Below are 13625 nucleotides of genomic sequence, written 5' to 3' on the forward strand. Positions count from 1 at the left end.
CAGTTGTGGGGGAAAAAACATTTTCCCAGTGTTTAATGTGGCTAGCTGGACAGAATGCTTTAATTTCACAAAAAGCTAAAATATCTACTAGTACTACTACTAGGGGGGAAAAAAGGGTGAAAGGATGCCTATTTGTAACTGGAAGTGAAAATGCTGTCACTGTCTTAACAATAATGACCAGTAATTTTACCCTCAAGAAAGTAAACTTTAGTCAGTTTTCCCCTATGACTGTTTTGTTACTTCTTTGGAACTTAACTTTGGAATGAAAATTGCCCATATAAACTAGATCCATCCACATGTATTGGATTTTTAAATAACTTTTTGATTTTGAAATAATTTAAGGTAAGAAATTACAAAAATATCACAGAGTTCCCATATACCCTTTAGCTAGATTTCCCCAGTATAACATTTTACATAACTATAGTACATCATCAAAATCAAGAAACTGACATCAGTATAAAGCTATTAACTAAACTACAAATCTTATTTGAATTTCATTGTTCTTTTGCATGTATTCGGTTTTCTCCAGACTGACAATCTCTGCCTTTTGATTGGAGTGTTAAATCCACTCACATTTAATGTTGTTATAGTTATGGTTACATTTCCATCTGCCATTTTGCTTTCAGTTTTCTATATGTCTCATTTCTTTGTTGTTCCTGTATTTCCTTGTGTTAAGCAGATAGTTTCCAGTGGACCATTTCAGTTCCTTTGTTGATACGTTAACTGTATTTTTGACTGATTTTTGTAGTGCTTTCTCTCTAAGAATTATTTCTAGATGCACCTTAATTTATTATAGTCTACTTTACATAAATAATAACTTAATTCAGGTAAAATATAGAAACTTTGCTCGACTGTAGTTCCAGTCCTCCTTTGTGCAATTATTATCATATATATTAAGTCTGTATATTGTTATAAGCCCAATAATACAGTATTGTGACTGATTGCTTTATACATTCAGTGTCTTTTAAAAAAGCTTAGAGAAAAAAAGAGAAAAACTATATAGAATATTTTATATCAATTACCATCTGGTATTATACCTTTACTCCATTACAGCTGCATATCCTCCCCCATCTTTTGGACTATTATTTGCATATTTATAACATCTTTTTAAAAAATTAAAAAAAATTTTTTTTTAAGATTTATTTATTTATTTGTCAGAGAGAGAGAGAGACAGCGCAAGCAGGGAGAGCGGCAGGCAGAGGGAGAAGCAGGCTCCCCGCTGAGCAAGGAGCCCGATATGGAACTCAATCCCAGGACCCCGGGATCATGACCTGAGCTCAAGGCAGATGCTTCACTGACTGAGCCACCCAGGCGTCCCTATATATGACATCTTTAAATAAGCCCAACAATACAATTTTATAATTATTATTTTAATGCAATTGGCTTCTAAATCAGTAAGAGAAGAAAATAGAAAGCTGTATTTTTGCTATCTTGTAAAATTGTTTATATGATTTATAGGCTCTCAGTTTCTTTGTGTGGATTTGAGTTACTGTCTGGCATCACTTCTTTCCAAGCAAAGCTTTCCTTACTATTCCCGTGAATGCTTTTCTCCAGCGAAAAATCCTTCCAGGCCATTCCTGATGCAGGAATGTCTTTATTTCTCTTGATTTTGTTGGATATAATATTCTTGGTTAATAGTTTTGTTCTTTCAGCATTTCGAATATGTCCTCACACTGCCTTCAAGCCTCTGTTCTGATGAGAGGTCAGATTTTAATCTTATTGTAGTTACCTTATACACGATGAACCTTTTTTCTCTTGCGACTTCTAAGATTTTGTCTTGGATTCTCAACGGATTGACTGTGATGTGTGTAGGTTTGGATCTCTTTGTATTTCTCCAACTTGCAATTGGTTGAGCTTTTTGACATGGTTTTAATGAAATTTGGGGAATTTTCAGCCATTATTTCTTCAAATATTTTTTCTTTCCCTTTTTTTTTTTTCCTCTCTTCTCCGCTGAGATTCCATTTACAGATTAGTATGCTTGATGTTGTCCCCCAGGCTTTAAGGCTTTGTTCATTTTTCTTCATTCTTTTTATTTTTCTTTCTGTTCTTCAGATTGAATAATCTCTATTCATGCATCTTTAAATTTTCTGAAAGCTTAAACGTGCTGTTTATCCTCTGTAGTGAATTTTTCATTTCAGTTATGTTTTAACACCAGAATTTCCACTTGGTTATTTTTTCTAATGTCTACACCTCTTCATTGCTATGTTACAGTGTCATACTTTCCTTTCATTCTTTCTGGTTTCCTTTAGTTCCGTGAACATGTGTGTAACAGACGCTGTGAAGTATTTGTCCGTTAGGTTCATAATCTGGAGTCCCTCAGAGATAGTTATTATTGGTTGCTTTTCTTTCCTGTGTCTGGTTCACATTTTCCTGGGTTTGTTTGTTTTGTTTTGTTTCTATTGTTGAAAACTGAAACTTTTAGGTTAGATATTGTAGCACCTACGGAATCTCATCCTTCCTCTGGGTTAGTGCTGCTGTTTGTTCTAGCAACTTCTTCAGCTTGTTCTAGGGAGTCTAGAACCCCTCCAGGGTTCAGACTCTGATACTCTGATGTGTTAGCTCAGTTTTCACTTTTCATTTTTATTTTTAAGCCTGGTTTCCTAAGCGCTGCCCCTGGGTTAGCATAGTTTTGCTGTCAGCCAGTGATAGCCAAAGATTCACTTAGGCATCTTGAACAATTAAGTCTACCTTTTGCTGTTTAATCGTTATGTGGCCTGGGGAATACTTTCAAATACAGAGAAATTACAAGTTCTCCCTGGTTTTTGCTTTCTGCATTTTGCAAGGCCTCACTTTTGGGGAGTATTTTGCTAAGCCCTCTCAGCTTTCTTCATAGGAGGTGCAGCCTTGCATTTACACACAGCCTTCCAGACCGGGAATAAGTGTGCCTCAGCAACGTGCTCTTTGCTTATCTCCTCCTCCCAATCTTACTACATTTCTGAACGGTCTGCAGATTGGTTGCTCGCCCAACCAGTATGGCCTGATGCTAGCATTAAACGTCCTACATTGTTTGCTACTGTATCTCTATTGTTTTTGACAACATCTCTGGGCATGGAACTTTCCAAGCTTTGTTCCAAATAACAGTTACCTCCTCTCTCCCCCAAACAGAAAGACAACAGAGCTATAAATCCTCAGGACTGCCCTATCTTCCCAGCTAGAACTTCTATGCTGAGGAGCTGGAGGATGGTAGGAGCAACTTCTTGCTAAAATGTCACAGATTTCTCATTGCTCTTACTGAGATTTAATCGATTTTTTTAAAAAAATTGAAGTGTAGTTGATACACAGTGTTACATTAGTTTCAGGCGTATAACATAGTGATTCAACACGTCTGTGTGTTATGCTGTGCTCACAAGTATAGCTCCAGCTGTCACCATATAATGCTATTACAATACCATTGACTAGAGATTTAGTAGATTTTTTAAAAAATAAGTGCTTTTCATGTGTTCTATGTCCTCCAGTTAGTTTCCAGAGTTGTTTAGAACTCTGACCAGCTCAATCTGCTTTTTAGAAAGAGGATTTCCCAAGTTCTTCATTCTGCCATTTTGGAAGTTGGCACACCTATGTATTAAACTTTAAAGTGAAACTTTAGGGTGCCTGGGTGGCTCAGTTGGTTGGGCGACTGCCTTCGGCTCAGGTCATGATCCTGGAGTCCCTGGATCGAGTCCCGCATCGGGCTCCCTGCTCAGCAGGGAGTCTGCTTCTCCCTCTGACCCTCCCCCCTCTCATGTACTCGCTCGCTCTCATTCTCTCTCTCTCAAATAAATAAAATATTAAAAAAAAAAAAGTGAAACTTTAAAGTGGAAGCTTTGGTCAAGACTCTAAGATATAAGACCTAAGATATCAAAAACTAAAATAGGTTGTGATACAGCCTATCCTTTTACATTTTGGAAAAAAGCAGGTGGACGAGAACAGTATTTAACTTTAAAATAACATACTAACTTACTACCTACTTCACACAGTAGAGATGTGGGGAGGACTTGGAGAGTTTTGTGTTCTTGTTGTTTGTTTGTTTGTTTTGGAGAGAACTGCTTGGAGTAGAATCCTTCTTTTGGTGAGGAGATCTGGAAGGAATATACCTCCTAACCCCCAATCAAGACAGGGGCCCTCAAAGAGACTACTCAGAAATTTATCAGAGAGTTTACTATGTGTCTCCCCCATAGGCTGATGTCTAGTCAGACTTGAGAAACATAAAGGGGCATAGGTAGCAGAATAGAGAGTTTCATTTGGGAAGCAATTGCATTCTCAGTCTGTTGAAGAAAGAACAGTTACGAGTATTCTCTGTGGACTGAAGAGGACCGTGGGAAAGGATCTTAAATCCTATACAGGGGTTTTGCCTGGTAGAGTGAACGAACCTCAGAAGACCTGTGGACGTAGACCACAGGATGCATGGGGGCTTAGAAGAAAGTGCAAGTCTCCAGCTACAATAGAGATGCATTGCTACATGCCAGAAAATACAAGGAAGAGATCTTGAAAGTAGAGTATCTCAGAAGAATTCACAAAAGCATCTATTTATGAGATAAAGAATCGGTTTTAATATATTCCAGGCCCAGAGATCACAAAGCCTGGTTATGATAGTACAGTGAAGTAGTAAGTTTTTTGCTCCTGTATCTTTGCCAGCCTTCTCCTGCCATGAGGGGATAAAAACCAGCGTTCACGAGTTAGAAGGGTTAGACTGTAGACAGAGGTGGAGAGAAGCCAATGGCCTTATCTTTCCCTATAGGCTCTAGTTTAGGGAGGAGAAAACTTCAACTCTAAATCAAGTTTAATTTTGGATGAATACATGGGCCTAGCATTTTAATTTCTAAATATGTATATTTTGAAATTATATATATATACCTCAGTTTTTAATAGAAACATTCTGAGGCTGATCGAGGTTTCACCAAGGTTGGAGAAAACATAGCCCTGAATGGATTTAAAGTGCAAAAGCATGTTGCTCCAGGATTAACTGCCATGAGTTATGTTTGTTTACTATCTATTTACCTTTTAATGTCTAACCTAATGGACATGGACAGTTAGCGATCATAAACCTATTTCCTGCTTTTGGTTTTAATATTGGGGGTGCCTCTATCCAGATCTTGCTGCAGGATACAGGAGTAACAGTGGTGGCGAATAGTTAGGAGTTAGGTGGTGAGCACAGTGATTATGAATGGAGTTGCTGGAAATGAGAAGAGGAAAGAAAGTTGCTGACGCCAAACTTTGGGCACCAGCAACACATTTCCTCTAAACATCTTGAGTACTAGTCTCTTCTCTTCTGAAATATCAGTTCTGCTTTTTGTTAAAAAAAAAAAAAAAGAGAGAGAGAGAGAGAGAGTTCATTTCACGTTTGCCTCTCCAGACACTGGAATAGTGCTTGACATGCAGGAGTTATGCCTTAAATATTTGTTGAGTAAATGGACGGAGAAAAGTGGTAGGTTACAGCCCTGAGTGGACAAGAATATGACACCATTGAAGAAAAGAAAGAAAACAGTGTGGCCGTAGCATAGAAAGAAAAGGGGAGGGTGGGGGGATAAGACAGAGGAAGTTGATAGAAATCATCTTGAAGTCATTAGGCCACTAATTTCAAACTTCCATTAGTGGGTCATGAAATCAATTTGGTGAACTGCTATCAGATTTAAACACATGAAATAGAATAAAACTTAGGATATACTGTTCTTTGTAAAACTGTCAAATCAAATTTGCTTCCATATTTTATTTATATATGTGTGTATATACATTTGTGTATTGCGATAGCAAAAGCTGTTCCTACTTTGGTTTGCCATAAATAGGTATGAAAGCCACACAGTAGGTATGGAATAGAGAGAAAGATTTCTAACTTTAGAATAAAGGAGTAGGAAACCACTGGAAATATTTTTATAGAGGAGTGAGTTTCAAGATTCCAACTCTAGACATTAATTACAGAGAATGGTGTTACTTTTGCAACATATGAGCATGGAGTACCAGGCTAGGCTGTAGTTACTGTCACCCCTACGTTACCTTATGCTTATTGAAGGCAGAAGCCAGGCCTTATTCACCACTGCATTCTCGTGCCTGACATAGACTAGGTAGATGATCTCCTGTGGGAAGCTACTGTTTGTGAATTGAAAGGCTGTAGTGCTTTCTGAAGAGAAGAGACTCTTCTGCCATGTTACTGTCATTAATACTGCTTTTAACATGCAAATTTTGGTGAGAATAACGACGTCCTGCTGACCTTTCAAGGTTCCACGATGGAGAGTATCAAGTAAAAGTCTAGAGGACTGCAGTCTCATATTACACAAATGGTCTGGCTCACCACTTGCTTCCTAGTACAAAGTGTTTTATAGGTATATTGTAGGTATTTGTTTGTTGAATGATGAATCCATCAACATGTTCTGATTTCCCAACAATAATTACAAGCAAACAGTATATCTTTCAAAGGAAATGTATAGTTATTAGTGGTCTGTCTATGTAATCTTGATCTTAAAAAGGGAACTTGCAACACAAAAGCAGTAAAAATGAATATTTCTGTACAAAGTCAATGAACTCACAAAAAAAGATATAAAATTTAATATATCCCAGGGTTCCTGGGTGGTTCCGATGGTTAAGCATCTGCCTTCAGCTCAGGTCATGATCTCCAGGTCCTGGGATTTAGCGCCACATTAGGCTCCCAGCTCAGCAGGGAGTCTGCTTCTCCCTCTGCCCCTGCCTCTCCCTTTGCTTGTGTTCTCTCTGTCTCTCTCCCTTTCAAATGAATAAATAAAAAACTTTAAAAAAATATAATATATACCTAAAATGTGGGGAGGGATGGGGAAAAGAATGAGTTCAAACTTAAATGACCATCAACTTAATAAAGACTGCTATATGCAAAAGAGGATATATACAAACCTAATGGTAACCATATATCAAAAACCACTAATAAACATGCAAAGAATAGAGAGAAAGAAATCCAAATACATCACTGAAGAAAATCAGCAAAACATCAAAGAGAGAAAGGATCAGAGAATATCTTCAGAAACAACTGTAGCACAATAAAATGGCAGTAAATACATATCTATCAATAATAACTTTGAATGTAAATCAACTGAACACTCCAATTCAAAGACATAAGTTGACAGAATGGATTAAAAAACAGGGCCTATCTATATGCTGCCTACAAGAGATTCATTTTAGATCTAAAGACACCTGCAGATTGAAAGTAAGGGGATGGAGAAACGTCTATCATGCAAGTGGATGTCAAAAGAAAGCCAGAGTAGCAATATTTGTTTTGGACAAAATAGATTTTAAAACAAAGACTGTAACAAGAGACAAAGAAGGACACTATATAATAATAAAGGGGGCAATCCAACAAGAAGATATAATAACTGTAAATATTTATGCACCCAACATAGAAGTACCCAAACACATAAAACAGTTAATAACAAACCTAAAGAAACTAATCAATAATAATACAATAACAGTAGGGGACTTTAACACCCTACTTACATCAATGGACAGATCATCTAAACGGAATATCAATAAGGAAACGATGGCTTTGAATGACACACTGGACCCAGATGTATTTCACAGATATATTCAGGACATTCCATCCAAAAACAGCAAAATACACACTATTTTCAAGTGCACATGGAATGTTCTCCAGAATAGATCACATATTAGCCCACAAAACCAGCCTCACCAAATTCAATAAGATCGAAGTCCTACATGTATCTTTTCTAACAACACAATGAAACTAGAAAACAACCACAAGAAAAAAATCTGATGGAGGTTAAATAACATGCTACTAAACAATGAATGGATCAACCAGGAAATAAAAAGAAGAAATTTAAAAAGTACATGGAAACAAATGAAAATGAAAACACAATGGTCCAAAACCTTTGGGAGGCAGCAAAAGTGGTTGTAAGAGGGAAGTTTATAGCAATACAGGCCTACCTCAGGAAGCAAGAAAAATCTCAAACAACCCAACCTTTCACCTAAAGAAACTAGGAAAAGAATAACAAACAAAACCTAAAACCAACAGAAGGAAGGACATAATAAAGATTAGAGCAGAAATAAATGATATAGGAACTAAAAAAGCAATAGAACAGATCAATGAAACCAGGAGCTGGTTCTCTGAAAAAATCAATAAAATTGGTAAGTTGTAGCCAGACTTACCAAGGAAAAAAGAGAAAGGAGTCAAATAAATAAAATCACAAATGAAAAAGGAGAAATAGCCAACACCACAGAAATATAAACAATTTTAAGAGAATATTATGAAAAACTATATGCCAACAAATTGGACAACCTAGAGGAAATGGATAAGTTCCTAGAAACATAAAATTACCCAAACTGAAACAGAAATAGAAAATTTGAAAAGACTGATAACAAGCAGGGAAACTTAATCAGTAATCAAAAAACTCCCAACACACAAAAGTCCAGGATCAGATGGCTTCACAGGCAAATTTTACTAAAAATTTTACCAAACTTTTAAAGAAGAGTTAATACCTATTCTCCTCAAACTATTACAAAAAATAGAAGAGGAAGGAAACCTTCCAAATTCATTCTTTGAGGCCAACATTATCCTGATACCAAAACCAGATGGATACCACTTTTTTAATATCCCTGATGAGCACAGAGGCAAAAATCCTCAACAAAATACTAACAAACCAAATCCAACAATACATTAAAAAAAATCATTTACCACATTAAGTGGGATTCATTCCTGGGTTGCAAGGTGGTTCAGTATTCTCAAATCAATCAATGATTGATTATATCAATAAGAGAAAGGATAAGAACTATATGATCATTTCAATAGACAAAGAAAATGTACTTGACAAAGTACAATATCCATTCATGATAAAAACCCTCAACAAAGTAGTTTAGAGGGAGCATACCTCAACATAATAAAGGCCATATATGAAAAACCCACAACTAGCATCATCCTTAATGGGGAAAAACTGATGAGCCTTTTTTTTTTTTTAAGGTCAGGAACAACACGAGGATGTCCACTCTCACCACTTTTATTCAACATGGTACTGGAAGTCCTAGCCACACCAATCAGACTACAAAAATAAATGCATCCAAATCAGCAAGGAAGAAGTCAAATTTTCACTATTTGCAGATGACATGATGCTTTATATAGAAAATCCAAAAGACTGACTAAAAAACTGTTAGAACTGATAAATGAATTTGGTGAAGTCACAGGATACAAAATCAATGTGTAGAAATCTGTTGCATTTTTATGAAGCAGCAGAAAGAGAATTCAACAAATCAGACCCATTTACATTGCACCCAAAACCGTAAGATAGCTAGGAATAGACCTATCCAGAGTTGAAAGACTTTTTTTACTCTGAAAGCTATAAAACACTGATGAAAGACATTGAAAACAATGCAAAGAAATGGAAAGACATTCAGTGCTCATGGATTAGAAGAAAAATATTGTTAAAATGTCTATACTACCCAATCTACACATTTGATGCAATCCCTATCAAAATACCAACAGCATTTTCACGGAACTAGAACAAACAATTCTAAAATGTATGTGGAACCACAAAAGACCCCAAATAGCCAAAGCAACATTGAAAAAGAAAAAAAGAGCTGAAGGCATCATAATTCCAGACTTCAAGTTCTATTACAAAGCTGTAGTGATCAAAACAGTATGGTACTGGCACAAAAACAGACACACATACCAATAGAACAGAATAGAAAACCCACAAGAAAGACTATCCCATGGGAAAAGGACAGTCTCTTCAACAAATGGTGTTGGGAAAACTGGATAGCAACATACAAGAGAATGAAACTGGACCACCTTCTTATACCATACACAAAAATAAATTCAAAATGGTTAAGGACCTAAATGTGAGACCTGAAACCATAAAAATCCTAGAGAAGAACACAAGCAGTAACCTCTTTGACCTCAGCTATAACAACTTCTTTCTGGATATGTCTCCTGAGGCAAGGGAAACAAAAGCAAAAATAAACTATTGGGACTACATCAAAATAAAAAGCTTCTGCACAGCTAAGCCAACAATCAACAAAACTAAAAGGCAACCCACAGAATGGGAGAAGATATTTGTAAATGACATATCCTATAAAGGGTTAGTATCCAAAATATATAAAGGACTTCTCAGGGCGCCTGGATGGCTCTATCAGTTAAGCATCTGACTGTTGATTTTGGCTCAAGTCATGATCTCAGCGTCATGCGATGGAGCCCCACGTACATGGAGCCTGCTTAAGATTTTCTCTCTCTCCCTGTCCCTCTGCTCCCTCCCCTCACCCTGCTCCTGCTTCCCCTCTCTCTCTCTTAAAAAAAAAAAAAAACTTCTAAAAATCAACACCCAAAAACCAAATAATCCAATTTAAAAATGGGCAGAAGACGTTAACAGACATTTCTCCAAAGAAGACATCCAGATGGCCAACAGACACATGAAAAGATGTTCTTCATCACTTATCATCAGGGAAATGCAAATCCAAACTACAATGAGATATCACGTCACACCTGTCAAAATGGCTAAGATCAACACCACAAGAAACAACAGGTGTTGGCAAGGATGTGGAGAAAAAGCAACCCTTTTGCACTGTTCGTGGGAATGCAGACTGGTGCGGCCACTGTAGAAAACAGTATGGAGTTTCCTCAAAAAGTTAAAAATAGAACTACCGTATAATCCAGCAATGGCACTACAAGGTATTCACCCAAAAGATACAAAAACACTAATTCAGAAGGATGTATGCACCCTTATGTTTATTACAGCATTATTTACAATAGCCAAGATATGGAAGCAGCCCAAGCGTCCACTGATTGATGAATGGATAAAGAAGGTGTGGTGTGTGTGTGTGTGTGTGTGTGTGTATATATAGTATATATGTATACATATAAACCATATATGTATACACAATGAAATATTATTCAGCCATAAAAAAGGAAGGAAATCTTGCCATTTGCAACAACATGGATGGAACTAGAGGGTATAATGCTAAGTGAAATAAGTCAGTCAGAGAAAGAAAAATACCATATGATTTCACTCATATATGGAATTTAAGAAATGAAACAAATGAGTAAAGAGGAGAAAGAGAGAGAGAGAGAGAGAAACAAACCAAGAAGCAGACTCTTAACTCTAGAGAGCAAACTGATGGTCACCAGAGGGGAGGTGAGTGGGGGGATGGGTGAAATAGGTGATGGGGATTAAGGAGTGCAGTTGTCATGATGAGGACCGGGTTCTGTATGGAATCGTTGAACCACTCTGTTGTAAACCTGAAATGAATATAACACTGCATGTTAACTAAGTGAATTAAAATAAAATTAAAAAAAATTTTTTTTAAAAGAGGAAGCTTACATACATTGAGTATTTACTGTGGGGCAGGCACCTTTCATTATAATTAATTCATTAGTCCTCAATACAACATTGAAGGGAGTACTATTTCCATTTATGGTGAAATACACTGGATCTTAAAATGTGAAACTGGAATTTGAATCGAGGTCTTTCTGATCCCATATCCGGTGTTGTTTTTACCAAACATGCTACTTCAATAAAGAAAATAATCTGATTTTTCCTCAGGCATTGAGACCCTGATAGTTGTACCCTGGCATTGCTGTACACTTGTACAGACTTTGCCAGTTTCTAGAAAGGGGACATATATTTCTCAGGGATTACCCCCGCTGCAGCAACATAAAGGCTTTGTGCTCCTGGGCCCAGGAGCTTCACATGGCCTATCATGTACTTGAAAGAAGAATTTTATTAAGACATTGCTTCACTAACGGGCGCCTGGGTGCCTCCGTTGGTTAAACATCTGCCTTGGGCTCAGGTCATGATCCCAGGGTCCTGGGATTGAGTTCCGCGTCGCAGGGAGCCTGCTTCTCCCTCTCCTTCTGCCCTGCTCATGCTCTCTCTCTTTCTCTCTCTCACTCTCTCTCAAAGAAATAAATTTTTAAAAAATTTAAAAAAAAAGAAATTGCTTCAATTCTAAAGGGTAATGATAGAGAGGAAATATAGACTGTTTCATCTTGATGAAAATGTGTATGAGAAGATAGAAATCAACTTCTAGGAGCTTAGAAAGTGATTTAAATAAGTAAATCTTTTATTTTAAAAAGTTTTTTTCTCCGGTAAAAATAGTGATTCTTGATAAACCAGAACAAGGAAGAAGGGAGAATTTCATTTTATAGAATTTTTAAATAGGGGACTATGAGTGATTTTTGTCTTTCTTATAATATTGGTTCATATTTTTCATATTTCAAAATAATGAAGCCAGGCTGGTAGAAAATATTTGCAAAAGACACACCTGAAAAAGCACTGTTACCCAAAATATATAAAGAACTCCTAAAACTTAACCATAAAAAAAAACACCTAATTTTTAAAATGGGCAAAAGACCTTAACAGATATTTCACCAAAGAAGATTTACAGGTGGCAAACAAACATGTGAGGAGAAGCTCATGTCATATGTCATCAGGGAAATGCAAATTAAAACGAGATAACATTGTATAACCTATTAGAATGGCCAAAATCTAGAACACTGACAACATCCAATGCGGGTGAAGATGTGAGCAATAGAAGTGTTAAATATTGCCAGTGGGAATACAAAATGGTACAGACACTTTGGAAGATAGTTTGGTGGTTTCTTTTCTTTCTTTCTTTTTTTAAGAGTTTATTTATTTATTTGTCAGAGAGAGCGAGCTCACAAGCAGGGGGAGCGGCAGGCAGAGGGAGAAGCAGGCTTCCCGCCGAGCAGGGAGCCCGATGGGGCTCAATGCCAAGACCCTGGGATCATGTCCTGAGCAGAAGGCAGACGCTTAACTTACTGAGCCACCCAGGCGCCCGTTTGGTGGTTTCTTACAAAACTAAACATATTCTTACTATATGATCCAGCAATCATACCCCTTGATATTTACCCAAAGGAAATGAAGTTTTATATCCACACAAAAAGTTGTACATAGATGTTTATAGCAGCTTCATTCACAATTACTAAAATTTGGAAGCATCCACGATGTCCTTCAGTAGGTGAATGGATAAATAAACTGTGGTATATCCAGACCATGTATTATGTAGTTCTAAAAAGAAATGAGTTATAAAGACATGGAGAAAATTTATTAAATGCATCTCACTGAGTAAAATAAGCCAATCTGAAAATGCTACATACTGTATGATTTCCAACTATGTGACATTCTGGAAAAGGCGAAACTATAAGTGGTTGCCAGGGCTTGTGAGATAGGGAGGGATGAATAGGCAAAACAAAGAGGATTTTTAAGGTGTGAAAATACTCTATGATACCATAATAATGGGTACATGTCATTATATATTTGTCAAAACCCATAGACTGTAGAACATGAAGAGTGAAGCCTAAGGTAAACTATGGTCTCTGGGTGATGATGATGTCATTATGTATGTGTGGGGGCAGAGTACGTGGGGAAAATCTCTGTACCTTCTGAATTTTGCTATGAACTTAAAACTCCTCTAAAAAATAAAGTCTTTAAAAATAAATGAATGAAAAAAATAAATAAATAAAAAAAATAAAAATAAATGAATGAATGAATGAATAAATAAATACTATTCTTTTTGCTTAAAAAATGATGAAGTGAGTTTAAAAGTTCAAGGGCACTTTGTAAGATCCCATTTGTGTAAAAAAATTCAAATCCTTTCTTTTCCTTTTTACTCTAAATATATGAATATGCATTGGATAGTCTGGAAGGATATACATCAAAATA

General features: G+C 36.6%; 1 protein-coding gene across 1 annotated transcript in view; it reads left to right on the forward strand.

Annotated features, from left to right (window-relative positions):
• PLA2G4A (phospholipase A2 group IVA) overlaps window positions 1-13625 on the forward strand; it is a 152648-nt gene that overhangs the window by 17810 nt on the left and 121213 nt on the right. The gene's annotated exons all lie outside the window — the stretch shown is intronic.

This window comes from Mirounga leonina, unplaced genomic scaffold, assembly GCF_011800145.1.
Source record: "Mirounga leonina isolate KUSES-001 unplaced genomic scaffold, KU_Mleo_1.0 Mir_154, whole genome shotgun sequence".
In the NCBI taxonomy this organism is placed as follows: domain Eukaryota; kingdom Metazoa; phylum Chordata; class Mammalia; order Carnivora; family Phocidae; genus Mirounga; species Mirounga leonina.